This window comes from Heterodontus francisci, chromosome 1, assembly GCF_036365525.1.
Source record: "Heterodontus francisci isolate sHetFra1 chromosome 1, sHetFra1.hap1, whole genome shotgun sequence".
Lineage (NCBI taxonomy): Eukaryota > Metazoa > Chordata > Chondrichthyes > Heterodontiformes > Heterodontidae > Heterodontus > Heterodontus francisci.
The window spans coordinates 851,001-877,502 of record NC_090371.1 but is presented as its reverse complement, the minus strand read 5'-3'; the positions used below and the strand labels follow the sequence as shown (position 1 = coordinate 877,502).

General features: G+C 50.1%; 1 protein-coding gene across 1 annotated transcript in view; it reads left to right on the top strand.

The window, feature by feature from the left end:
• The first annotated feature begins 972 nt into the window (after positions 1 to 972).
• The window catches only part of fbxo41 (F-box protein 41), a 619,689-nt gene continuing 594,159 nt past the window's right edge, over positions 973 to 26,502 (top strand). Inside the window, exon 1 of the mRNA XM_068027311.1 lies at positions 973 to 1,050. The gene's annotated coding sequence lies outside the window, so the exon portion shown is untranslated. The remainder of the gene's footprint in view (positions 1,051 to 26,502) is intronic.

Genomic DNA, 26,502 nt, shown 5'->3' with positions numbered 1-26,502 from the left:
AATCAAAGACAAGAACAAAAGACAGTAAGGGGAATAAGAAAAGTGACAGGCAGAGAAATCAAGGGCCAGAATTAAACAGGGCCACAGTGAAAAATAGTGGGAAGGGTCAAGTAATGTTAAAAAGACAAGCCTTAAGGATTTGTGCCTTAATGCGCGGAGCATTCGCAATAAAGTGGATGAATTAATTACGCAAATAGATGTAAACGGGTATGATATAGTCAGGATTACAGAGACATGCCTGCAAGGTGACCAGGGATGGGAAATGAACATCTAGGGATATTCAGTATTTAGGAAGGACAGACAAAAAGCAAAAGGCAGTGGAGTTGCATTTCTGGTTAAAGAGGAAATTAACGCAATAGTGAGGAAAGATATTAGCTCTGACAATGTGGAATCTGTATGGGTAGAGCTGAGAAAGACTAAGGGGCAGAAAACGTTAGTGGGGGTTGTATACAGACCCCCAAACTGTAGTGGTGATTTTGGGAATGGCATTAAACAGGAAATTAGAGACGCATGCGATAAAGGAACATCTGTAATTATGGGTGACTTGAATCTGCATATAGATTGGGCAAATCAAATTAGTTACAATACCATAGAGGAGGAATTCTTGGAGTGTATACAGCATGGTTTTCTGGACTAATACGTTGAGGAACCAACTAGAGAACAGGCCATCCTAGACTGAGTATTGTGTACTGAGAGAGGAATAATTGACAATCTAGTTGTGCGAGACCCCTTGAGGATGAATGACCATAATATGATAGAATTCTTCATCAAGATGGAGAGTGACGTAGTGATGGAGTGAGACTAGGGTCCTGAATTTTAGTAAAGGAAACTACGAAGGTATGAGGCGCAAGTTGGCTATGATGGATTGGGAAACGTTACTTAAAGGAGCCAGACCGAGCAGACCTGTGAGGAGACAGGCACCGGCGAGCAGGAGTTCCAGCAGTTTAAAAGAGGCATACTCTCACAGACTCTCACTGGGACAGCGGGAGATTTTCAGGACTGATGTCACAGTTCAGAAAGTGACGCGTTGCAAGGGGAGGCAGCTGATTGGTGAGTAGGAACAGATGAGTATTTCTACCCTTTTTTACTACTTTCTATAGCCGAAGTAAAGGTAGGGAATTTAGATTGTCCCTATCGTAATTAGTACTCTAAATTAAAGGGAGTAACTAAGGAGCTGAATCTAAGGCTAAGTCATGGCTGGAGGGCTCAGCCCCGTGGCATGCTCCTCCTGCGCTATGTGGGAAATCAGGGACACTTCCAGTGTCCCTGGCAACCATGTGTGCAGGAAGTGTATCCAGCTGCAGCTACTAGCTGATCGCATTGCGCAGCTGGAGCTGCGGTTGGACTCACTGTGGAGCATCCACGATGCTAAGGACGTCGTGAATAGCACGTTTCGCGAGGTGGTCATAGAAGCATAGAAAATAGGAGCAGGAGTAGGCCATTCGGCCCTTCGAGCCTGCTCCGCCATTCATTAGGATTATGGCTGATCATCCAACTCAGTAACCTGTTCCCGCATTCATCCCATACCCTTTGATCCCTTTAGACCCAAGAGCTATATCTAACTCCTTCTTTAAATCATACAATGTTTTGGCCTCAACTGCTTTCTGTGGTAGCGAGTTCCACAGGCTCACCACTCTCTGGGTGAAGAAATTTCTCCTCATCTCAGTCCTGAGAGGTTTACCCCATATCCTTAGACTATGACCCCTGGTTCTGGACTCCCTCACCATCGGGAACATCCTTCCTGCACCTACCCTGTCAAGTCCTGTTAGAATTTTATAGGTTTCTATGAGATCCTCCCTCACTCTTCTCAACTCCAGTGAATGTAATCCTAACCGACTCAATCTCTCCTCATACGTCAGTCCCACCATCCCAGGAATCAGTCTGGTAAACCTTTGCTGCACTCCCTCTATAGCAAAAACATCCTTCCTCAGATAAGGAGGCCAAAACTACACACAATATTCCAGGTGTGGCCTCACCAAGGCCCTGTATAATTGCAGCAAAACATCCCTTCTGTTGTACTCGAATCCTCTCGCTATGAAGGCCAACATACCATTTGCCTTTTTTACCGCCTGTTGCACCCGCATGCTTACCTTCAGTGACTTGTGCACGAGAACACCCAGGTCTCGCTGCATATAACCCTCTCTCAGTTTATAGCCGTTCAGATAATAATCTGCCTTCTTGTTTTTGCTACCAAAGTGGATAACCTCACATTTATCCACATTATACTGCATCTGTCATGCATTTGTCCACTCACTCAACTTGTCCAAATCACCCTGAAGCCTCTCTGCATCCTCCTCACAACTCACCCTCTCACCCAGTTTTGTGTCATCTGCAAATTTGGAGATATTACATTTGTTCCCTCATCTAAATCATTGATATATATTGTGAATAGCTGGGGTCCTAGCACCGATCCCTGCGGTACCCCAGTAGTCACTGCCTGCCATTCGGAAAAAGACCCGTTTAATCCTAATCTTTGTTTCCTGTCTGCCAACCAATTTTCTATCCATCGCAGTACGTTACCCCCAATCCCATGTGCTTTAATTTTACATGCTAATCTCTTATGTGGGACTTGTCAAAAGCCTTCTGAAAGTCCAAATAAACCACATCCACTTGCTCCCCCTCATCAACTCTACCAGTTCCATCCTTGAAGAATTCTAGTAAATTTGTCAAGCATGATTTCCCTTTCGTAAATCCATGCTGACTCTGTCCGATTCTACCACTGTTCTCCAAGTGCTCTGCTATAAAATCTTTGATAATGGACTCCAGAACTTTCCCCACTACCGACGTCAGGCTGGCTGGTGTATAATTCCCTGTTTTCTCTCCTTCCCTTTTTAAATAGTGGGGTTACATTAGCTACCCGCCAATCTGTAGGAACTGTTCCAGAGTCTATAGAATCTCGGAAGATGACCACCAATGCATCCACTATTTCTAGGGCCACTTCCTTAAGTACTCAGGGCTGTAGATTATCAGGCCCTGGGGATTTATCGGCCTTCAATCCCATCAATTTCCCCAACACCATTTCTCTACGAATACTGATTTCCTTCAGTTCCTCCCTGTCGCTAAACCCTGTGTTCCCCAACATTTCTGGTATGATATTTGTGTCCTCCTTTGTGAAGACAGAACCAAAGTATGCATTTAGTTGGTCAGCCATTTCATTATTCCCCATAATAAATTCCCGTGTTTCTGACAGTAAGGGACCTACATTTGTCTTCACCAATCTTTTTCTCTTCACATACCTATAGAAACTTTTACAGTCAGTTTTTATGTTCCCCGCAAGCTTACTCTCGTACTCTATTTTCCCCTTCTTAATCAATCCCTTGGTCCTCCTTTGCTGAATTCTAAACTGCTCCCAATCCTCAGGTCTGTTGTTTTTTCTGGCAAATTTGTATGCCTCTTCCTTGGATCTAATGTAAGCCATGGTTTGGCTACCTTTCCCATTTTACTTTTGTGCCAGACAGGAATATACAGTTCATCCATGCGCTGTTTGAATGTTTGCCATTGCCTATCCACCGTCATCCCTTTAAGTAACGTTTCCCAATCCATCATGGCCAACTCGCGCTTCATACCTTCGTAGTTTCGTTTATTAAGATTCAGGACCCTAGTCTCAGAATCAACTACGTCACTCTCCATCTTGATGAAGAATTCTATCATATTATGGTTGCTCATCCCCAAGGGGTCTCACACCACTAGATTGTCAATTATTCCTCTCTCATTACACAATACCCAGTCTAGGATGGCCTGTTCTCCAGTTGGTTCCTCAACATATTGGCTCAGAAAACCATCCTGTATACACTCCATGAATTCCTCCTCTACGGTATTGTGACTAATTTGATTTGCCCAATCTATATGCAAATTAATGTCACCCATAATTACAGATGTTCCTTTATCGAATGCATCTCTAATTTCCTGTTTAATGCCATTCCCAACATCAACACTACAGTTTGGGGGTCTATATACAACCCCCACTAACATTTTTTTGCCCCTTAGTGTTTCTCAGCTCTGCCTGTACAGATTCCACATCGTGAGAGTTAACATCCTTCCTCACTATTGCGTTAATTTCCTCTTTAACCCGCAGTGCAACTCCACCGCCTTTTACTTTTTGTCTGTCCTTCCGAAATACTGAATACCCCTGGGTGTTCATTTCCCATCCCTGGTCACCCTGCAGCCATGTCTCTGTAATCCTGACTATATCATACCCGTTTACATCTATTTGTGCAATTTATTCATCCACTTTATTGCGAATGCTCCGCGCATTAAGGCACAAATCCTTAAGGCTTGTCTTTTTGACATTGCTTGGCCTCTTCCCACTATTTTTCAGTGTTGCCCTGTTTGATTCTGACCCTTGATTTGTCTGCCTGTCACTTTTCTTATTCCCCTTGCTGTCTTTTGTTCTTTTCTTCGATCCCCCCTCCTCTGACTGCTTGCAAAGGTTCCCATCCCCCTGCCATTTTAATTTAAACCCTCCGCAACCACTCTCGCAAACTCTCTCCCTAGGACATCAGTTCTGGTCCTGCCCATCCAGTTTGTACTGGTCCCACCTCCCCCAGAACCGGTCCCAATGTCCCAGGAATCTAAAACCCTCCCCCTCACACCATCTCTTCAGCCACGTATTCATCCAGTATATCCTGCTATTTCTACTGTGACTAGCACATGGCACTGGTAGTAATCCTGAGATCACTACCTTTTGAGGTCCTACTTTTCAACTTACTTCCTCACTGCCTATATTCTGCTTTTGGGACTTCATCCTTTTTTTTACCTACGTCGTTTGTACCAATGTGTACCACGATCACTGGTTGTTCACTCTCCCCTTTCAGCATGTCCTGTAACAGCTCTGAGACATCCTTGACCCAGCACCAGGGAGGCAACATACCATCCTGACATCTCGTTTGCAGCCACACAAACGCCTATCTATTCCCCTTGCAATTGAATCCCCGAGAACTATTGCATTCGCAGACTTTTTACTCCTTCTCTGTGCAGCAGAGCCAACCGTGGTGCAACGAATTGGACTGTTGCTGCTTTCCCCTGAGAGGCCATTCCCCCCAACAGTATCCAAAGCAGTATATCTGTTTTGCAGGGGAATAGCCACAGGAGATTCCTGCACTGCCTGCCTCGTCCTCTTGCTCTGCCTGGTGGTCACCCATTCCCTTCCTGCCTGTGGGGTCTGAGCCTGCGGTGTGACCACCTCTCTCGTGCTATCCACAATACTCTCCACCTCGTGGATGCTCCACAGTGTCCCCAGCTGTCGCTCCAGCTGTGAAAACTGGGCTTCCAGGAGCTGCAGCTGGAGACACTTCCTGCACACATGCTGTCCCGGGCACTGGAATTGTGTCCAGCTTCCCACATAGAGGACGAAGAGCAAACCACGGCTTTGAGCTCTCCTGCCATGACTTAATCCTTTAAATTAAACCTTTTGGAAGCTGCTTAATATCAAATAATATCAATTACTCTTGGGCCCTTCTTCCCTGATCCTCGTTACTACAGAACTCCCTAAAAAACACTACGTACTGTATATGAAAATAAACTGTCGACCTTTCTTACATTAGTTACGAAGCCAGCTATTTAGAGCTATTCCCTAACAGCAGTTACTCACCTTGCAGCTTTCCTGTGATGTCACTGTTGACTTTTTTTTTAAAAACTCCACGCGCCTGGACTGCTCTCAAACAGGTCCGACTGCTCTCCGCTCCCTGTGCCGGTTCCACTCAGTATCACTCCTTCCCGCTGCTGCTGTACTTTTAAACTGTGTCGGTCCCACTCAGTATCACTCCTTCCCGCTGCCACTGTACTTTTAAACTGTGCTGGTCCCACTCAGTATCACTCCTTCCCGCTGCCGCTGCACTTTTAAACTGTGCCGGTCCCACTCAGTATCACTCCCTCCCGCTGCTGCTGCACTTTTAAACTGTGCTGGTCCCACTCAGTATCACTCCTTCCCGCTGCAATTTTAAACTGTGCTGGTCCCACTCAGTATCACTCCTTCCCGCTGCACTTTTAAACTGTGCCGGTCTCACTCAGTATCACTCCTTCCCGCTGCTGCTTTACTTTTAAACTGTGCTGGTCCCACTCAGTATCACTCCTTCCCGCTGCCGCTGCACTTTTAAACTGTGCCGGTCCCACTCAGTATCACTCCCTCCCGTTGCTGCTGCACTTTTAAACTGTGCTGGTCCCACTCAGTATCACTCCTTCCCGCTGCAATTTTAAACTGTGCTGGTCCCACTCAGTATCACTCCTTCCCGCTGCACTTTTAAACTGTGCCGGTCTCACTCAGTATCACTCCTTCCCGCTGCTGCTTTACTTTTAAACTGTGCTGGTCCCACTCAGTATCACTCCTTCCCACTGCTGCTGCACTTTTAAACTGTGCTGGTCCCACTCAGTATCACTCCTTCCCGCTGCCGCTGCACTTTTAAACTGTGCCGGTCCCACTCAGTATCACTCCTTCCCGCTGCCGCTGCACTTTTAAACTGTGCCGGTCCCACTCAGTATCACTCCTTCCCGCTGCCGCTGCACTTTTAAACTGTGCCGGTCCCACTCAGTATCACTCCTTCCCACTGCTGCTGCACTTTTAAACTGTGCTGGTCCCACTCAGTATCACTCCTTCCCGCTGCACTTTTAAACTGTGCCGGTCTCACTCAGTATCACTCCCTCCCGCTGCTGCTGCACTTTTAAACTGTGCTGGTCCCACTCAGTATCACTCCGTCCCGCTGCTGCTTTACTTTTAAACTGTGCTGGTCCCACTCAGTATCACTCCTTCCCACTGCTGCTGCACTTTTAAACTGTGCTGGTCCCACTCAGTATCACTCCTTCCCGCTGCACTTTTAAACTGTGCTGGTCCCACTCAGTATCACTCCTTCTGCTGCTGCTGCACTTTTAAACTGTGCTGGTCCCACTCAGTATCACTCCTTCCCGCTGCTGCTTAACTTTTAAACTGTGCTGGTCCCACTCAGTATCACTCCTTCCCACTGCTGCTGCACTTTTAAACTGTGCTGGTCCCACTCAGTATCACTCCTTCCCACTGCTGCTGCACTTTTAAACTGTGCTGGTCCCACTCAGTATCACTCCTTCCCGCTGCACTTTTAAACTGTGCTGGTCCCACTCAGTATCACTCCTTCTGCTGCTGCTGCACTTTTAAACTGTGCTGGTCCCACTCAGTATCACTCCTTCCCGCTGCTGCTTAACTTTTAAACTGTGCTGGTCCCACTCAGTATCACTCCTTCTGCTGCTGCTGCACTTTTAAACTGTGCTGGTCCCACTCAGTATCACTCCTTCCCGCTGCTGCTTAACTTTTAAACTGTGCTGGTCCCACTCAGTATCACTCCTTCCCGCTGCTGCTGCACTTTTAAACTGTGCTGGTCCCACTCAGTATCACTCCTTTCCGCTGCACTTTTAAACTGTGCTGGTCCCACTCAGTATCACTCCTTCTGCTGCTGCTGCACTTTTAAACTGTGCTGGTCCCACTCAGTATCACTCCTTCCCGCTGCTGCTTTACTTTTAAACTGTGCTGGTCCCACTCAGTATCACTCCTTCCCACTGCTGCTGCACTTTTAAACTGTGCTGGTCCCACTCAGTCTCACTCCTTCCCACTACTGCTGCACTTTTAAACGATGCTGGTCCCACTCAGTATCACTCCTTCCCGCTGCTGCTGCACTTTTAAACTGTGCTGGTCCCACTCAGTATCACTCCTTCCCACTGCCGCTGCACTTTTAAACTGTGCCGGTCCCACTCAGTATCACTCCTTCCCGCTGCTGCTGCTCTTTTAAACTGTGCTGGTCCCACTCAGTATCACTCCTTCCCGCTGCTGCTTTACTTTTAAACTATGCTGGTCCCACTCAGTATCACTCCTTCCGGCTGCTGCTGCTCTTTTAAACTGTGCTGGTCCCACTCAGTATCACTCCTTCCCGCTGCCGCTGCACTTTTAAACTGTGCTGGTCCCACTCAGTATCACTCCTTCCCGCTGCTGCTTTACTTTTAAACTGTGCCGGTCCCACTCAGTATCACTCCTTCCCACTGCTGCTGCACTTTTAAACTGTGCTGGTCCCACTCAGTATCACTCCTTCCCACTGCTGCTGCACTTTTAAACTGTGCTGGTCCCACTCAGTATCACTCCTTCCCGCTGCCGCTGCACTTTTAAACTGTGCTGGTCTCACTCAGTATTACTCCTTCCCACTGCTGCTGCACTTTTAAACTGTGCTGGTCCCACTCAGTATCACTCCTTCCCGCTGCTGCTTTACTTTTAAACTGTGCTGGTCCCACTCAGTATCACTCCTTCTGCTGCTGCTGCACTTTTAAACTGTGCTGGTCCCACTCAGTATCACTCCTTCTGCTGCTGCTGCACTTTTAAACTGTGCTGGTCCCACTCAGTATCACTCCTTCCCGCTGCTGCTTTACTTTTAAACTGTGCTGGTCGCACTCAGTATCACTCCTTCCCGCTGCTGCTTTACTTTTAAACTGTGCTGGTCCCACTCAGTATCACTCCTTCCCACTGCCGCTGCACTTTTAAACTGTGCCGGTCCCACTCAGTATCACTCCTTCCCGCTGCTGCTGCTCTTTTAAACTGTGCTGGTCCCACTCAGTATCACTCCTTCCCGCTGCTGCTTTACTTTTAAACTATGCTGGTCCCACTCAGTATCACTCCTTCTGCTGCTGCTGCACTTTTAAACTGTGCTGGTCCCACTCAGTTTCACTCCTTCTGCTGCTGCTTTACTTTTAAACTGTGCTGGTCCCACTCAGTATCACTCCTTCCCGCTGCTGCTTTACTTTTAAACTGTGCTGGTCCCACTCAGTATCACTCCTTCTGCTGCTGCTTTACTTTTAAACTGTGCTGGTCCCACTCAGTATCACTCCTTCCCGCTGCTGCTGCTCTTTTAAACTGTGCTGGTCCCACTCAGTATCACTCCTTCCCGCTGCTGCTTTACTTTTAAACTGTGCTGGTCCCACTCAGTATCACTCCTTCCCACTGCTGCTGCACTTTTAAACTGTGCTGGTCCCACTCAGTATCACTCCTTCCCGCTGCACTTTTAAACTGTGCTGGTCCCACTCAGTATCACTCCTTCCCACTGCCGCTGCACTTTTAAACTGTGCTGGTCCCACTCAGTATCACTCCTTCCCGCTGCTGCTTTACTTTTAAACTGTGCTGGTCCCACTCAGTATCACTCCTTCCCGCTGCTGCTGCACTTTTAAACTGTGCTGGTCCCACTCAGTCTCACTCCTTCCCGCTGCCGCTGCACTTTTAAACTGTGCTGGTCCCACTCAGTATCACTCCTTCCCACTGCCGCTGCACTTTTAAACTGTGCTGGTCCCACTCAGTATCACTCCTTCCCGCTGCTGCTTTACTTTAAAACTGTGCTGGTCCCACTCAGTATCACTCCTTCCCGCTGCTGCTTTACTTTTAAACTGTGCTGGTCCCACTCAGTATCACTCCTTCCCACTGCTGCTGCACTTTTAAACGATGCTGGTCCCACTCAGTATCACTCCTTCCCGCTGCTGCTGCTCTTTTAAACTGTGCTGGTCCCACTCAGTATCACTCCTTCCCACTGCCGCTGCACTTTTAAACTGTGCCGGTCCCACTCAGTATCACTCCTTCCCACTGCCGCTGCACTTTTAAACTGTGCCGGTCCCACTCAGTATCACTCCTTCCCGCTGCTGCTGCTCTTTTAAACTGTGCTGGTCCCACTCAGTATCACTCCTTCCCGCTGCTGCTTTACTTTTAAACTATGCTGGTCCTACTCAGTATCACTCCTTCCGGCTGCTGCTGCTCTTTTAAACTGTGCTGGTCCCACTCAGTATCACTCCTTCCCACTGCTGCTTTACTTTTAAACTGTGCTGGTCCCACTCAGTATCACTCCTTCCCGCTGCTGCTTTACTTTTAAACTATGCTGGTCCTACTCAGTATCACTCCTTCCGGCTGCTGCTGCTCTTTTAAACTGTGCTGGTCCCACTCAGTATCACTCCTTCCCGCTGCTGCTTTACTTTTAAACTGTGCTGGTCCCACTCAGTATCACTCCTTCCCGCTGCACTTTTAAACTGTGCTGGTCCCACTCAGTATCACTCCTTCCCGCTGCTGCTTTACTTTTAAACTGTGCCGGTCCCACTCAGTATCACTCCTTCCCACTGCTGCTGCACTTTTAAACTGTGCTGGTCCCACTCAGTATCACTCCTTCCCACTGCTGCTGCACTTTTAAACTGTGCTGGTCCCACTCAGTATCACTCCTTCCCGCTGCCGCTGCACTGTTAAACTGTGCTGGTCTCACTCAGTATCACTCCTTCCCGCTGCCGATGCACTGTTAAACTGTGCTGGTCCCACTCAGTATCACTCCTTCCCGCTGCCGATGCACTGTTAAACTGTGCTGGTCCCACTCAGTATCACTCCTTCCCACTGCTGCTGCACTTTTAAACTGTGCCGGTCTCACTCAGTATCACTCCTTCCCGCTGCTGCTTTACTTTTAAACTGTGCTGGTCCCACTCAGTATCACTCCTTCTGCTGCTGCTGCACTTTTAAACTGTGCTGGTCCCACTCAGTATCACTCCTTCTGCTGCTGCTGCACTTTTAAACTGTGCTGGTCCCACTCAGTATCACTCCTTCCCGCTGCTGCTTTACTTTTAAACTGTGCTGGTCCCACTCAGTATCACTCCTTCCCACTGCTGCTGCACTTTTAAACGATGCTGGTCCCACTCAGTATCACTCCTTCCCGCTGCTGCTGCTCTTTTAAACTGTGCTGGTCCCACTCAGTATCACTCCTTCCCACTGCCGCTGCACTTTTAAACTGTGCCGGTCCCACTCAGTATCACTCCTTCCCACTGCCGCTGCACTTTTAAACTGTGCCGGTCCCACTCAGTATCACTCCTTCCCGCTGCTGCTGCTCTTTTAAACTGTGCTGGTCCCACTCAGTATCACTCCTTCCCGCTGCTGCTTTACTTTTAAACTATGCTGGTCCTACTCCGTATCACTCCTTCCGGCTGCTGCTGCTCTTTTAAACTGTGCTGGTCCCACTCAGTATCACTCCTTCCCGCTGCTGCTTTACTTTTAAACTGTGCTGGTCCCACTCAGTATCACTCCTTCCCGCTGCTGCTTTACTTTTAAACTATGCTGGTCCTACTCAGTATCACTCCTTCCGGCTGCTGCTGCTCTTTTAAACTGTGCTGGTCCCACTCAGTATCACTCCTTCCCGCTGCTGCTTTACTTTTAAACTGTGCTGGTCCCACTCAGTATCACTCCTTCCCGCTGCACTTTTAAACTGTGCTGGTCCCACTCAGTATCACTCCTTCCCGCTGCTGCTTTACTTTTAAACTGTGCCGGTCCCACTCAGTATCACTCCTTCCCACTGCTGCTGCACTTTTAAACTGTGCTGGTCCCACTCAGTATCACTCCTTCCCACTGCTGCTGCACTTTTAAACTGTGCTGGTCCCACTCAGTATCACTCCTTCCCGCTGCCGCTGCACTGTTAAACTGTGCTGGTCTCACTCAGTATCACTCCTTCCCGCTGCCGATGCACTGTTAAACTGTGCTGGTCCCACTCAGTATCACTCCTTCCCGCTGCCGATGCACTGTTAAACTGTGCTGGTCCCACTCAGTATCACTCCTTCCCACTGCTGCTGCACTTTTAAACTGTGCCGGTCTCACTCAGTATCACTCCTTCCCGCTGCTGCTTTACTTTTAAACTGTGCTGGTCCCACTCAGTATCACTCCTTCTGCTGCTGCTGCACTTTTAAACTGTGCTGGTCCCACTCAGTATCACTCCTTCTGCTGCTGCTGCACTTTTAAACTGTGCTGGTCCCACTCAGTATCACTCCTTCCCGCTGCTGCTTTACTTTTAAACTGTGCTGGTCGCACTCAGTATCACTCCTTCCCGCTGCCGCTGCACTTTTAAACTGTGCTGGTCCCACTCAGTATCACTCGTTCCTGCTGCTGCTTTACTTTTAAACTGTGCTGGTCCCACTCAGTATCACTCCTTCCCGCTGCTGCTGCACTTTTAAACTGTGCTGGTCCCACTCAGTATCACTCCTTCCCGCTGCTTCTTTACTTTTAAACTGTGCTGGTCCCACTCAGTATCACTCCTTCCCACTGCTGCTGCACTTTTAAACTGTGCTGGTCCCACTCAGTATCACTCCTTCCCGCTGTTGCTTTACTTTTAAACTGTGCCGGTCCCACTCAGTTTCACTCCTTCTGCTGCTGCTTTACTTTTAAACTGTGCTGGTCCCACTCAGTATCACTCCTTCCCGCTGCTGCTTTACTTTTAAACTGTGCTGGTCCCACTCAGTATCACTCCTTCCCACTGCTGCTGCACTTTTAAACTGTGCTGGTCCCACTCAGTATCACTCCTTCCCACTGCCGCTGCACTTTTAAACTGTGCTGGTCCCACTCAGTATCACTCCTTCCCGCTGCTGCTTTACTTTTAAACTGTGCTGGTCCCACTCAGTATCACTCCTTCCCGCTGCTGCTGCTCTTTTAAACTGTGCTGGTCCCACTCAGTATCACTCCTTCCCGCTGCTGCTGCTCTTTTAAACTGTGCTGGTCCCACTCAGTATCACTCCTTCCCGCTGCTGCTTTACTTTTAAACTGTGCTGGTCCCACTCAGTATCACTCCTTCCCGCTGCTGCTGCACTTTTAAACTGTGCTGGTCCCACTCAGTATCACTCCTTCCCGCTGCTGCTGCACTTTTAAACTGTGCTGGTCCCACTCAGTGTCACTCCTTCCCGCTGCTGCTGCTCTTTTAAACTGTGCTGGTCCCACTCAGTATCACTCCTTCCCGCTGCTGCTGCACTTTTAAACTGTGCTGGTCCCACTCAGTATCACTCCTTCCCGCTGCTGCTGCACTTTTAAACTGTGCTGGTCCCACTCAGTATCACTCCTTCCCGCTGCTGCTGCACTTTGAAACTGTGCTGGTCCCACTCAGTATCACTCCTTCCCGCTGCTGCTGCACTTTTAAACTGTGCTGGTCCCACTCAGTCTCACTCCTTCCCGCTGCCGCTGCACTTTTAAACTGTGCTGGTCCCACTCAGTATCACTCCTTCCCGCTGCCGCTGCACTTTTTAACTGTGCTGGTCCCACTCAGTATCACTCCTTCCCGCTGCTGCTGCACTTTTAAACTGTGCTGGTCCCACTCAGTATCACTCCTTCCCGCTGTTGCTTTACTTTTAAACTGTGCTGGTCCCACTCAGTATCACTCCTTCCCACTGCCGCTGCACTTTTAAACTGTGCCGGTCCCACTCAGTATCACTCCTTCCCGCTGCTGCTGCTCTTTTAAACTGTGCTGGTCCCACTCAGTATCACTCCTTCCCGCTGCTGCTTTACTTTTAAACTATGCTGGTCCCACTCAGTATCACTCCTTCCGGCTGCTGCTGCTCTTTTAAACTGTGCTGGTCCCACTCAGTATCACTCCTTCCCGCTGCTGCTTTACTTTTAAACTGTGCCGGTCCCACTCAGTATCACTCCTTCCCGCTGCACTTTTAAACTGTGCTGGTCCCACTCAGTATCACTCCTTCCCGCTGCTGCTTTACTTTTAAACTGTGCCGGTCCCACTCAGTATCACTCCTTCCCACTGCTGCTGCACTTTTAAACTGTGCTGGTCCCACTCAGTATCACTCCTTCCCACTGCTGCTGCACTTTTAAACTGTGCTGGTCCCACTCAGTATCACTCCTTCCCGCTGCCGCTGCACTTTTAAACTGTGCCGGTCTCACTCAGTATCACTCCTTCCCACTGCTGCTGCACTTTTAAACTGTGCTGGTCCCACTCAGTATCACTCCTTCCCGCTGCCGATGCACTGTTAAACTGTGCTGGTCCCACTCAGTATCACTCCTTCCCACTGCTGCTGCACTTTTAAACTGTGCCGGTCTCACTCAGTATCACTCCTTCCCGCTGCTGCTGCACTTTTAAACTGTGCTGGTCCCACTCAGTATCACTCCTTCCCACTGCTGCTGCACTTTTAAACTGTGCTGGTCCCACTCAGTCTCACTCCTTCCCGCTGCCGCTGCACTTTTAAACTGTGCTGGTCCCACTCAGTATCACTCCTTCCCGCTGCCGCTGCACTTTTAAACTGTGCTGGTCCCACTCAGTATCACTCCTTCCCACTGCCGCTGCACTTTTAAACTGTGCTGGTCCCACTCAGTATCACTCCTTCCCGCTGCTGCTTTACTTTAAAACTGTGCTGGTCCCACTCAGTATCACTCCTTCCCGCTGCTGCTTTACTTTTAAACTGTGCTGGTCCCACTCAGTATCACTCCTTCCCACTGCTGCTGCACTTTTAAACTGTGCCGGTCCCACTCAGTATCACTCCTTCCCACTGCTGCTGCACTTTTAAACTGTGCTGGTCCCACTCAGTATCACTCCTTCCCGCTGCTGCTTTACTTTTAAACTGTGCTGGTCCCACTCAGTATCACTCCTTCCCACTGCTGCTGCACTTTTAAACTGTGCCGGTCCCACTCAGTATCACTCCTTCCCACTGCTGCTGCACTTTTAAACTGTGCTGGTCCCACTCAGTCTCACTCCTTCCCACTGCTGCTGCACTTTTAAACTATGCTGGTCCCACTCAGTATCACTCCTTCCCGCTGCTGCTGCACTTTTAAACTGTGCTGGTCCCACTCAGTATCACTCCTTCCCGCTGTTGCTTTACTTTTAAACTGTGCTGGTCCCACTCAGTATCACTCCTTCCCACTGCCGCTGCACTTTTAAACTGTGCCGGTCCCACTCAGTATCACCCTTCCCGCTGCACTTTTAAACTGTGCTGGTCCCACTCAGTATCACTGCTTCCGGCTGCTGCTGCTCTTTTAAACTGTGCTGGTCCCACTCAGTATCACTCCTTCCCGCTGCCGCTGCACTTTTAAACTGTGCTGGTCCCACTCAGTATCACTCCTTCCCGCTGCTGCTTTACTTTTAAACTGTGCCGGTCCCACTCAGTATCACTCCTTCCCGCTGCACTTTTAAACTGTGCTGGTCCCACTCAGTATCACTCCTTCCCGCTGCTGCTTTACTTTTAAACTGTGCCGGTCCCACTCAGTATCACTCCTTCCCACTGCTGCTGCACTTTTAAACTGTGCTGGTCCCACTCAGTATCACTCCTTCCCACTGCTGCTGCACTTTTAAACTGTGCTGGTCCCACTCAGTATCACTCCTTCCCGCTGCCGCTGCACTTTTAAACTGTGCCGGTCTCACTCAGTATCACTCCTTCCCACTGCTGCTGCACTTTTAAACTGTGCTGGTCCCACTCAGTATCACTCCTTCCCGCTGCCGATGCACTGTTAAACTGTGCAGGTCCCACTCAGTATCACTCCTTCCCGCTGCTGCTTTACTTTTAAACTGTGCTGGTCCCACTCAGTATCACTCCTTCCCGCTGCTGCTTTACTTTTAAACTGTGCTGGTCCCACTCAGTATCACTCCTTCCCACTGCTGCTGCACTTTTAAACTGTGCCGATCTCACTCAGTATCACTCCTTCCCGCTGCTGCTTTACTTTTAAACTGTGCTGGTCCCACTCAGTATCACTCCTTCCCGCTGCTGCTTTACTTTTAAACTGTGCCGGTCCCACTCAGTATCACTCCTTCCCGCTGCCGCTGCACTTTTAAACTGTGCTGGTCTCACTCAGTATCACTCCTTCCCACTGCTGCTGCACTTTTAAACTGTGCTGGTCCCACTCAGTATCACTCCTTCCCGCTGCTGCTTTACTTTTAAACTGTGCCGGTCCCACTCAGTGTCACTCCTTCCCGCTGCCGATGCACTGTTAAACTGTGCAGGTCCCACTCAGTATCACTCCTTCCCGCTGCTGCTTTACTTTTAAACTGTGCTGGTCCCACTCAGTATCACTCCTTCCCGCTGCTGCTTTACTTTTAAACTGTGCTGGTCCCACTCAGTATCACTCCTTCCCACTGCTGCTGCACTTTTAAACTGTGCCGGTCTCACTCAGTATCACTCCTTCTGCTGCTGCTGCACTTTTAAACTGTGCTGGTCCCACTCAGTATCACTCCTTCCCACTGCTGCTTTACTTTTAAACTGTGCTGGTCCCACTCAGTATCACTCCTTCCCGCTGCCGCTGCACTTTTAAACTGTGCTGGTCCCACTCAGTATCACTCGTTCCTGCTGCTGCTTTACTATTAAACTGTGATGGTCCCACTCAGTATCACTCCTTCCCGCTGCCGCTGCACTTTTAAACTGTGCTGGTCCCACTCAGTATCACTCCTTCCCGCTGCTGCTTTACTTTTAAACTGTGCTGGTCCCACTCAGTATCACTCCTTCCCACTGCTGCTGCACTTTTAAACTGTGCTGGTCCCACTCAGTATCACTCCTTCCCGCTGCTGCTGCACTTTTAAACTGTGCTGGTTCCACTCAGTATCACTCCTTCCCACTGCCGCTGCACTTTTAAACTGTGCCGGTCCCACTCAGTATCACTCCTTCCCACTGCCGCTGCACTTTTAAACTGTGCCGGTCCCACTCAGTATCACTCCTTCCCACTGCTGCTGCACTTTTAAACTGTGCTGGTCCCACTCAGTATCATTCCTTCCCGCTGCTGCTGCACTTTTAAACTGTGCCGGTCCCACTCAGTATCACTCCTTCTGCTGCTGCTGCACTTTTAAACTGTGCTGGTCCCACTCAGTATCACTCCTTCTGCTGCTGCTGCACTTTTAAACTGTGCTGGTCCCACTCAGTATCACTCCTTCCCACTTCTGCTTTACTTTTAAACTGTGCTGGTCCCACTCAGTCTCACTCCTTCTGCTGCTGCTGCTCTTTTAAACTGTGCTGGTCCCACTCAGTATCACTCCTTCCCGCTGCCGCTGCACTTTTAAACTGTGCTGGTCCCACTCAGTATCACTCCTTCCCGCTGCTGCTTTACTTTTAAACTGTGCTGGTCCCACTCAGTATCACTCCTTCCCACTGCCGCTGCACTTTTAAACTGTGCCGGTCCCACTCAGTATCACTCCTTCCCACTGCCGCTGCACTTTTAAACTGTGCTGGTCCCACTCAGTATCATTCCTTCCCGCTGCTGCTGCACTTTTAAACTGTGCCGGTCCCACTCAGTATCACTCCTTCCCGCTGCTGCTGCACTTTTAAACTGTGCTGGTCCCACTCAGTATCACTCCTTCCCGCTGCCGCTGCACTTTTAAACTGTGCTGGTCCCACTCAGTATCACTCCTTCCCACTGCTGCTGCACTTTTAAACTGTGCTGGTCCCACTCAGTATCACTCCTTCCCGCTGCTGCTTTACTTTTAAACTGTGCCGGTCCCACTCAGTATCACTCCTTCCCGCTGCCGCTGTACTTTTAAACTGTGCTGGTCCCACTCAGTATCACTCCTTCCCACTGCTGCTGCACTTTTAAACTGTGCTGGTCCCACTCAGTTTCACTCCTTCTGCTGCTGCTTTACTTTTAAACTGTGCTGGTCCCACTCAGTATCACTCCTTCCCGCTGCCGCTGCACTTTTAAACTGTGCTGGTCCCACTCAGTATCACTCCTTCCTGCTGCTGCTTTACTTTTAAACTGTGCTGGTCCCACTCAGTATCACTCCTTCCCGCTACCGCTGCACTTTTAAACTGTGCTGGTCCCACTCAGTATCATTCCTTCCCGCTGCTGCTTTACTTTTAAACTGTGCTGGTCCCACTCAGTATCACTCCTTCCCACTGCTGCTGCACTTTTAAACTGTGCTGGTCCCACTCAGTATCACTCCTTCCCACTGCTGCTGCACTTTTAAACTGTGCTGGTCCCACTCAGTATCACTCCTTCCCACTGCTGCTGCACTTTTAAACTGTGCTGGTCCCACTCAGTATCACTCCTTCCCACTGCCGCTGCACTTTTAAACTGTGCCGGTCCCACTCAGCATCACTCCTTCCCACTGCTGCTGCACTTTTAAACTGTGCTGGTCCCACTCAGTATCACTCCTTCCCACTGCTGCTGCACTTTTAAACTGTGCTGGTCCCACTCAGTATCACTCCTTCCCACTGCTGCTGCACTTTTAAACTGTGCTGGTTCCACTCAGTATCACTCCTTCCCACTGCCGCTGCACTTTTAAACTGTGCCGGTCCCACTCAGTATCACTCCTTCCCACTGCTGCTGCACTTTTAAACTGTGCTGGTCCCACTCAGTATCACTCCTTCACGCTGCTGCTGCACTTTTAAACTGTGCTGGTCCCACTCAGTATCACTCCTTCCCACTGCTGCTTTACTTTTAAACTGTGCTGGTCCCACTCAGTATCACTCCTTCCCGCTGCACTTTTGAACTCTGCTGGTCCCACTCAGTATCACTCCTTCCCGCTGCTGCTTTACTTTTAAACTGTGCTGGTCCCACTCAGTATCACTCCTTCCCACTGCTGCTGCACTTTTAAACTGTGCTGGTCCCACTCAGTATCACTCCTTCCCGCTGCTGCTTTACTTTTAAACTGTGCTGGTCCCACTCAGTATCACTCCTTCCCACTGCTGCTGCACTTTTAAACTGTGCTGGTCCCACTCAGTATCACTCCTTCCCACTGCTGCTGCACTTTTAAACTGTGCTGGTCCCACTCAGTATCACTCCTTCCCGCTGCACTTTTAAACTGTGCTGGTCCCACTCAGTATCACTCCTTCCCGCTGCCGCTGCACTTTTAAACTGTGCTGGTCCCACTCAGTATCACTCCTTCCCGCTGCTGCTTTACTTTTAAACTGTGCTGGTCCCACTCAGTATCACTCCCTCCCACTGCCGATGCGCTGTTAAACTGTGCTGGTCCCACTCAGTTTCACTCCTTCCCGCTGCCGATGCACTGTTCAACTGTGCTGGTCCCACTCAGTATCACTCCTTCCTGCTGCCGATGCACTGTTAAACTGTGCTGGTCCCACTCAGTATCACTCCTTCCCACTGCTGCTGCACTTTTAAACTGTGCCGGTCTCACTCAGTATCACTCCTTCCCACTGCTGCTGCACTTTTAAACTGTGCCGGTCTCACTCAGTATCACTCCTTCCCGCTGCTGCTTTACTTTTAAACTGTGCTGGTCCCACTCAGTATCACTCCTTCCCGCTGCCGCTGCACTTTTAAACTGTGCCGGTCTCACTCAGTATCACTCCTTCCCACTGCTGCTGCACTTTTAAACTGTGCCGGTCTCACTCAGTATCACTCCTTCCCACTGCTGCTGCACTTTTAAACTGTGCTGGTCCCACTCAGTATCACTCCTTCCCGCTGCCACTGTACTTTTAAACTGTGCTGGTCCCACTCAGTATCACTCCTTCCCGCTGCTGCTTTACTTTTAAACTGTGCTGGTCCCACTCAGTATCACTCCTTCCCACTGCTGCTGCACTTTTAAACGGTGCTGGTCCTACTCAGTATCACTCCTTCCCACTGCTGCTGCACTTTTAAACTGCGCTGGTTCCACTCAGTATCACTCCTTCCCACTGCCGCTGCACTTTTAAACTGTGCCGGTCCCACTCAGTATCACTCCTTCCCGCTGCTGCTGCTCTTTTAAACTGTGCTGGTCCCACTCAGTATCACTCCTTCCCGCTGCTGCTTTACTTTTAAACTGTTCTGGTCCCACTCAGTATCACTCCTTCCCACTGCTGCTTTACTTTTAAACTGTGCCGGTCCCACTCAGTATCACTCCTTCCCGCTGCACTTTTAAACTGTGCTGGTCCCACTCAGTATCACTCCTTCCCACTGCTGCTTTACTTTTAAACTGTGCTGGTCTCACTCAGTATCACTCCTTCCCACTGCTGCTGCACTTTTAAACTGTGCTGGTCCCACTCAGTATCACTCCTTCCCACTGCTGCTGCACTTTTAAACTGTGCTGGTCCCACTCAGTATCACTCCTTCCCACTGCTGCTGCACTTTTAAACTGTGCTGGTCCCACTCAGTATCACTCCTTCCCGCTGCTGCTTTACTTTTAAACTGTGCTGGTCCCACTCAGTATCACTCCTTCCCACTGCTGCTGCACTTTTAAACTGTGCTGGTCCCACTCAGTATCACTCCTTCCCGCTGCTGCTGCTCTTTTAAACTGTGCTGGTCCCACTCAGTATCACTCCTTCCCGCTGCTGCTGCTCTTTTAAACTGTGCTGGTCCCACTCAGTATCACTCCTTCCCGCTGCTGCTGCTCTTTTAAACTGTGCTGGTCCCACTCAGTTTCACTCCTTCCCGCTGCCGATGCACTGTTAAACTGTGCTGGTCCCACTCAGTATCACTCCTTCCCGCTGCCGATGCACTGTTAATCTGTGCTGGTCCCACTCAGTATCACTCCTTCCCACTGCTGCTGCACTTTTAAACTGTGCCAGTCCCACTCAGTATCACTCCTTCCCGCTGCCGCTGCACTTTTAAACTGTGCCGGTCTCACTCAGTATCACTCCTTCCCACTGCTGCTGCACTTTTAAACTGTGCCGGTCTCACTCAGTATCACTCCTTCCCGCTGCTGCTTTACTTTTAAACTGTGCTGGTCCCACTCAGTATCACTCCTTCCCGCTGCCGCTGCACTTTTAAACTGTGCTGGTCCCACTCAGTATCACTCCTTCCCACTGCTGCTGCACTTTTAAACTGTGCTGGTCCCACTCAGTATCACTCCTTCCCGCTGTCGCTGCACTTTTAAACTGTGCTGGTCCCACTCAGTGTCACTCCTTCCCGCTGCTGCTTTACTTTTAAACTGTGCCGGTCCCACTCAGTATCACTCCTTCCCGCTGCCACTGTACTTTTAAACTGTGCTGGTCCCACTCAGTATCACTCCTTCCCACTGCTGCTGCACTTTTAAACTGTGCTGGTCCCACTCAGTATCACTCCTTCCCACTGCTGCTGCACTTTTAAACGGTGCTGGTCCTACTCAGTATCACTCCTTCCCGCTGCCACTGTACTTTTAAACTGTGCTGGTCCCACTCAGTATCACTCCTTCCCGCTGCTGCTTTACTTTTAAACTGTGCTGGTCCCACTCAGTATCACTCCTTCCCACTGCTGCTGCACTTTTGAACAGTGCTGGTCCTACTCAGTATCACTCCTTCCCACTGCTGCTGCACTTTTAAACTGTGCTGGTCCCACTCAGTATCACTCCTTCCCACTGCTGCTGCACTTTTAAACTGTGCTGGTCCCACTCAGTCTCACTCCTTCCCGCTGCTGCTGCACTTTTAAACTGTGCTGGTCCCACTCAGTATCACCCTTCCCGCTGCCGCTGCACTTTTAAACTGTGCTGGTCCCACTCAGTATCACTCCTTCCCACTGCCGCTGCACTTTTAAACTGTGCCGGTCCCACTCAGTATCACTCCTTCCCGCTGCTGCTGCTCTTTTAAACTGTTCTGGTCCCACTCAGTATCACTCCTTCCCACTGCTGCTTTACTTTTAAACTGTGCCGGTCCCACTCAGTATCACTCCTTCCCGCTGCACTTTTAAACTGTGCTGGTCCCACTCAGTATCACTCCTTCCCACTGCTGCTGCACTTTTAAACTGTGCTGGTCCCACTCAGTATCACTCCTTCCCGCTGCTGCTTTACTTTTAAACTGTGCTGGTCCCACTCAGTATCACTCCTTCCCACTGCTGCTGCACATTTAAACTGTGCTGGTCCCACTCAGTATCACTCCTTCCCGCTGCTGCTGCTCTTTTAAACTGTGCTGGTCCCACTCAGTATCACTCCTTCCCGCTGCCGCTGCACTTTTAAACTGTGCTGGTCCCACTCAGTAACACTCCCTCCCACTGCCGATGCACTGTTGAACTGTGCTGGTCCCACTCAGTGTCACTCCTTCCCGCTGCTGCTTTACTTTTAAACTGTGCCGGTCCCACTCAGTATCACTCCTTCCCGCTGCCACTGTACTTTTAAACTGTGCTGGTCCCACTCAGTATCACTCCTTCTGCTGCCGCTGCACTTTTAAACTGTGCTGGTCCCACTCAGTTTCACTCCTTCCCGCTGCCGCTGCACTTTTAAACTGTGCTGGTCTCACTCAGTATCACTCCTTCCCACTGCTGCTGCACTTTTAAACTGTGCTGGTCCCACTCAGTTTCACTCCTTCCCGCTGCTGCTGCACTTTTAAACTGTGCTGGTCCCACTCAGTATCACTCCTTCCCGCTGCTGCTTTACTTTTAAACTGTGCTGGTCCCACTCAGGATCACTCCTTCCCGCTGCTGCTTTACTTTTAAACTGTGCTGGTCCCACTCAGTTTCACTCCTTCCCGCTGCTGCTGCTCTTTTAAACTGTGCTGGTCCCACTCAGTATCACTCCTTCCCGCTGCTGCTGCTCTTTTAAACTGTGCTGGTCCCACTCAGTTTCACTCTTTCCCGCTGCTGCTTTACTTTTAAACTGTGCTGGTCCCACTCAGTATCACTCCTTCTGCTGCCGCTGCACTTTTAAACTGTGCTGGTCCCACTCAGTATCACTCCTTCCCGCTGCCGCTGCACTTTTAAACTGTGCTGGTCCCACTCAGTATCACTCCTTCCCGCTGCTGCTGCACTTTTAAACTGTGCCGGTCCCACTCAGTGTCACTCCTTCCCGCTGCTGCTTTACTTTTAAACTGTGCCGGTCCCACTCAGTATCACTCCTTCCCGCTGCCACTGTACTTTTAAACTGTGCTGGTCCCACTCAGTATCACTCCTTCCCACTGCTGCTGCACTTTTAAACTGTGCTGGTCCCACTCAGTATCACTCCTTCCCACTGCTGCTGCACTTTTAAACTGTGCTGGTCCCACTCAGTGTCACTCCTTCCCGCTGCTGCTTTACTTTTAAACTGTGCTGGTCCCACTCAGTATCACTCCTTCTGCTGCCGCTGCACTTTTAAACTGTGCTGGTCCCACTCAGTGTCACTCCTTCCCGCTGCTGCTTTACTTTTAAACTGTGCCGGTCCCACTCAGTATCACTCCTTCCCGCTGCCACTGTACTTTTAAACTGTGCTGGTCCCACTCAGTATCACTCCTTCCCACTGCTGCTGCACTTTTAAACTGTGCTGGTCCCACTCAGTATCACTCCTTCCCACTGCTGCTGCACTTTTAAACTGTGCTGGTCCCACTCAGTATCACTCCTTCCCGCTGCTGCTTTACTTTTAAACTGTGCTGGTCCCACTCAGTATCACTCCTTCCCACTGCTGCTGCACTTTTAAACGGTGCTGGTCCTACTCAGTATCACTCCTTCCCACTGCTGCTGCACTTTTAAACTGTGCTGGTCCCACTCAGTATCACTCCTTCCCACTGCTGCTGCACTTTTAAACTGTGCTGGTCCCACTCAGTCTCACTCCTTCCCGCTGCTGCTGCACTTTTAAACTGTGCTGGTCCCACTCAGTATCACCCTTCCCGCTGCCGCTGCACTTTTAAACTGTGCTGGTCCCACTCAGTATCACTCCTTCCCGCTGCCGCTGCACTTTTAAACTGTGCCGGTCCCACTCAGTTTCACTCCTTCCCGCTGCCGATGCACTTTTAAACTGTGCTGGTCACACTCAGTATCACTCCTTCCCGCTCCTGCTGCACTTTTAAACTGTGCTGGTCCCACTCAGTATCACTCCTTCCCGCTGCCGCTGCACTTTTAAACTGTGCTGGTCCCACTCAGTATCACTCCTTCCCGCTGCTGCTACACTTTTAAACTGTGCTGGTCCCACTCAGTATCACTCCTTCCCGCTGCACTTTTAAACTGTGCTGGTCCCACTCAGTATCACTCCTTCCCGCTGCTGCTGCACTTTTAAACTGTGCTGGTCCCACTCAGTTTCACTCCTTCCCGCTGCCGCTGCACTTTTAAACTGTGCTGGTCCCACTCAGTATCACTCCTTCCCGCTGCTGCTTTACTTTTAAACTGTGCTGGTCCCACTCAGTATCACTCCTTCCCTCTGCCGATGCACTGTTAAACTGTGCCGGTCCCACTCAGTATCACTCCTTCCCGCTGCTGCTTTACTTTTAAACTGTGCTGGTCCCACTCAGTATCACTCCTTCCCGCTGCTGCTTTACTTTTAAACTGTGCTGGTCCCACTCAGTATCACTCCTTCCCACTGCTGCTGCACTTTTAAACTGTGCTGGTCCCACTCAGTATCACTCCTTCCCACTGCAGCTTTACTTTTAAACTGTGCTGGTCCCACTCAGTATCACTCCTTCCCTGTGCTGCTTTACTTTTAAACTGTGCTGGTCCCACTCAGTATCATTCCTTCCCACTGCTGCTTTACTTTTAAACTGTGCTGGTCCCACTCAGTATCACTCCTTCCCACTGCAGCTTTACTTTTAAACTGTGCTGGTCCCACTCAGTATCACTCCTTCCCTGTGCTGCTTTACTTTTAAACTGTGCCGGTCCCACTCAGTATCACTCCTTCCCACTGCTGCTTTACTTTTAAACTGTGCTGGTCCCACTCAGTATCATTCCTTCCCACTGCTGCTTTACTTTTAAACTGTGCTGGTCCCACTCAGTATCACTCCGTCCCACTGCTGCTTTACTTTTAAACTGTGCTGGTCCCACTCAGTATCACTCCTTCCTGCTGCTGCTTTACTTTTAAACTGTGCTGGTCCCACTCAGTTTCACTCTTTCCCGCTGCTGCTTTACTTTTAAACTGTGCCGGTCGCACTCAGTTTCATTCTTTCCCGCTGCTGCTGCACTTTTAAACTGTGCCGGTCCCACTCAGTATCACTCCTTCTGCTGCTGCTGCACTTTTAAACTGTGCTGGTCCCACTCAGTATCACTCCTTCCCGCTGCCGCTGCACTTTTAAACTGTGCTGGTCCCACTCAGTATCACTCCTTCCCGCTGCACTTTTAAACTGTGCTGGTCCCACTCAGTATCACTCCTTCCCGCTGCCGCTGCAATTTGAAACTGTGCTGGTCCCACTCAGTTTCACTCCTTCCCGCTGCCGCTGCACTTTTAAACTGTGCTGGTCCCACTCAGTATCACTCCTTCCCGCTGCTGCTTTACTTTTAAACTGTGCTGGTCCCACTCAGTAACACTCCCTCCCACTGCCGATGCACTGTTGAACTGTGCTGGTCCCACTCAGTGTCACTCCTTCCCGCTGCTGCTTTACTTTTAAACTGTGCCGGTCCCACTCAGTATCACTCCTTCCCGCTGCCACTGTACTTTTAAACTGTGCTGGTCCCACTCAGTATCACTCCTTCTGCTGCCGCTGCACTTTTAAACTGTGCTGGTCCCACTCAGTTTCACTCCTTCCCGCTGCCGCTGCACTTTTAAACTGTGCTGGTCTCACTCAGTATCACTCCTTCCCACTGCTGCTGCACTTTTAAACTGTGCTGGTCCCACTCAGTTTCACTCCTTCCCGCTGCTGCTGCACTTTTAAACTGTGCTGGTCCCACTCAGTATCACTCCTTCCCGCTGCTGCTTTACTTTTAAACTGTGCTGGTCCCACTCAGGATCACTCCTTCCCGCTGCTGCTTTACTTTTAAACTGTGCTGGTCCCACTCAGTTTCACTCCTTCCCGCTGCTGCTGCTCTTTTAAACTGTGCTGGTCCCACTCAGTATCACTCCTTCCCGCTGCTGCTGCTCTTTTAAACTGTGCTGGTCCCACTCAGTTTCACTCTTTCCCGCTGCTGCTTTACTTTTAAACTGTGCTGGTCCCACTCAGTATCACTCCTTCTGCTGCCGCTGCACTTTTAAACTGTGCTGGTCCCACTCAGTATCACTCCTTCCCGCTGCCGCTGCACTTTTAAACTGTGCTGGTCCCACTCAGTATCACTCCTTCCCGCTGCCGCTGCACTTTTAAACTGTGCCGGTCCCACTCAGTGTCACTCCTTCCCGCTGCTGCTTTACTTTTAAACTGTGCCGGTCCCACTCAGTATCACTCCTTCCCGCTGCCACTGTACTTTTAAACTGTGCTGGTCCCACTCAGTATCACTCCTTCCCACTGCTGCTGCACTTTTAAACTGTGCTGGTCCCACTCAGTATCACTCCTTCCCACTGCTGCTGCACTTTTAAACTGTGCTGGTCCCACTCAGTATCACTCCTTCCCGCTGCTGCTTTACTTTTAAACTGTGCTGGTCCCACTCAGTATCACTCCTTCCCACTGCTGCTGCACTTTTAAACTGTGCTGGTCCCACTCAGTATCACTCCTTCCCACTGCTGCTGCACTTTTAAACTGTGCTGGTCCCACTCAGTATCACTCCTTCCCACTGCTGCTTTACTTTTAAACTGTGCTGGTCCCACTCAGTATCACTCCTTCTGCTGCCGCTGCACTTTTAAACTGTGCTGGTCCCACTCAGTGTCACTCCTTCCCGCTGCTGCTTTACTTTTAAACTGTGCCGGTCCCACTCAGTATCACTCCTTCCCGCTGCCACTGTACTTTTAAACTGTGCTGGTCCCACTCAGTATCACTCCTTCCAACTGCTGCTGCACTTTTAAACTGTGCCGGTCCCACTCAGTATCACTCCTTCTGCTGCTGCTGCACTTTTAAACTGTGCTGGTCCCACTCAGTATCACTCCTTCCCGCTGCCGCTGCACTTTTAAACTGTGCTGGTCCCACTCAGTATCACTCCTTCCCGCTGCACTTTTAAACTGTGCTGGTCCCACTCAGTATCACTCCTTCCCGCTGCCGCTGCAATTTGAAACTGTGCTGGTCCCACTCAGTTTCACTCCTTCCCGCTGCCGCTGCACTTTTAAACTGTGCTGGTCCCACTCAGTATCACTCCTTCCCGCTGCT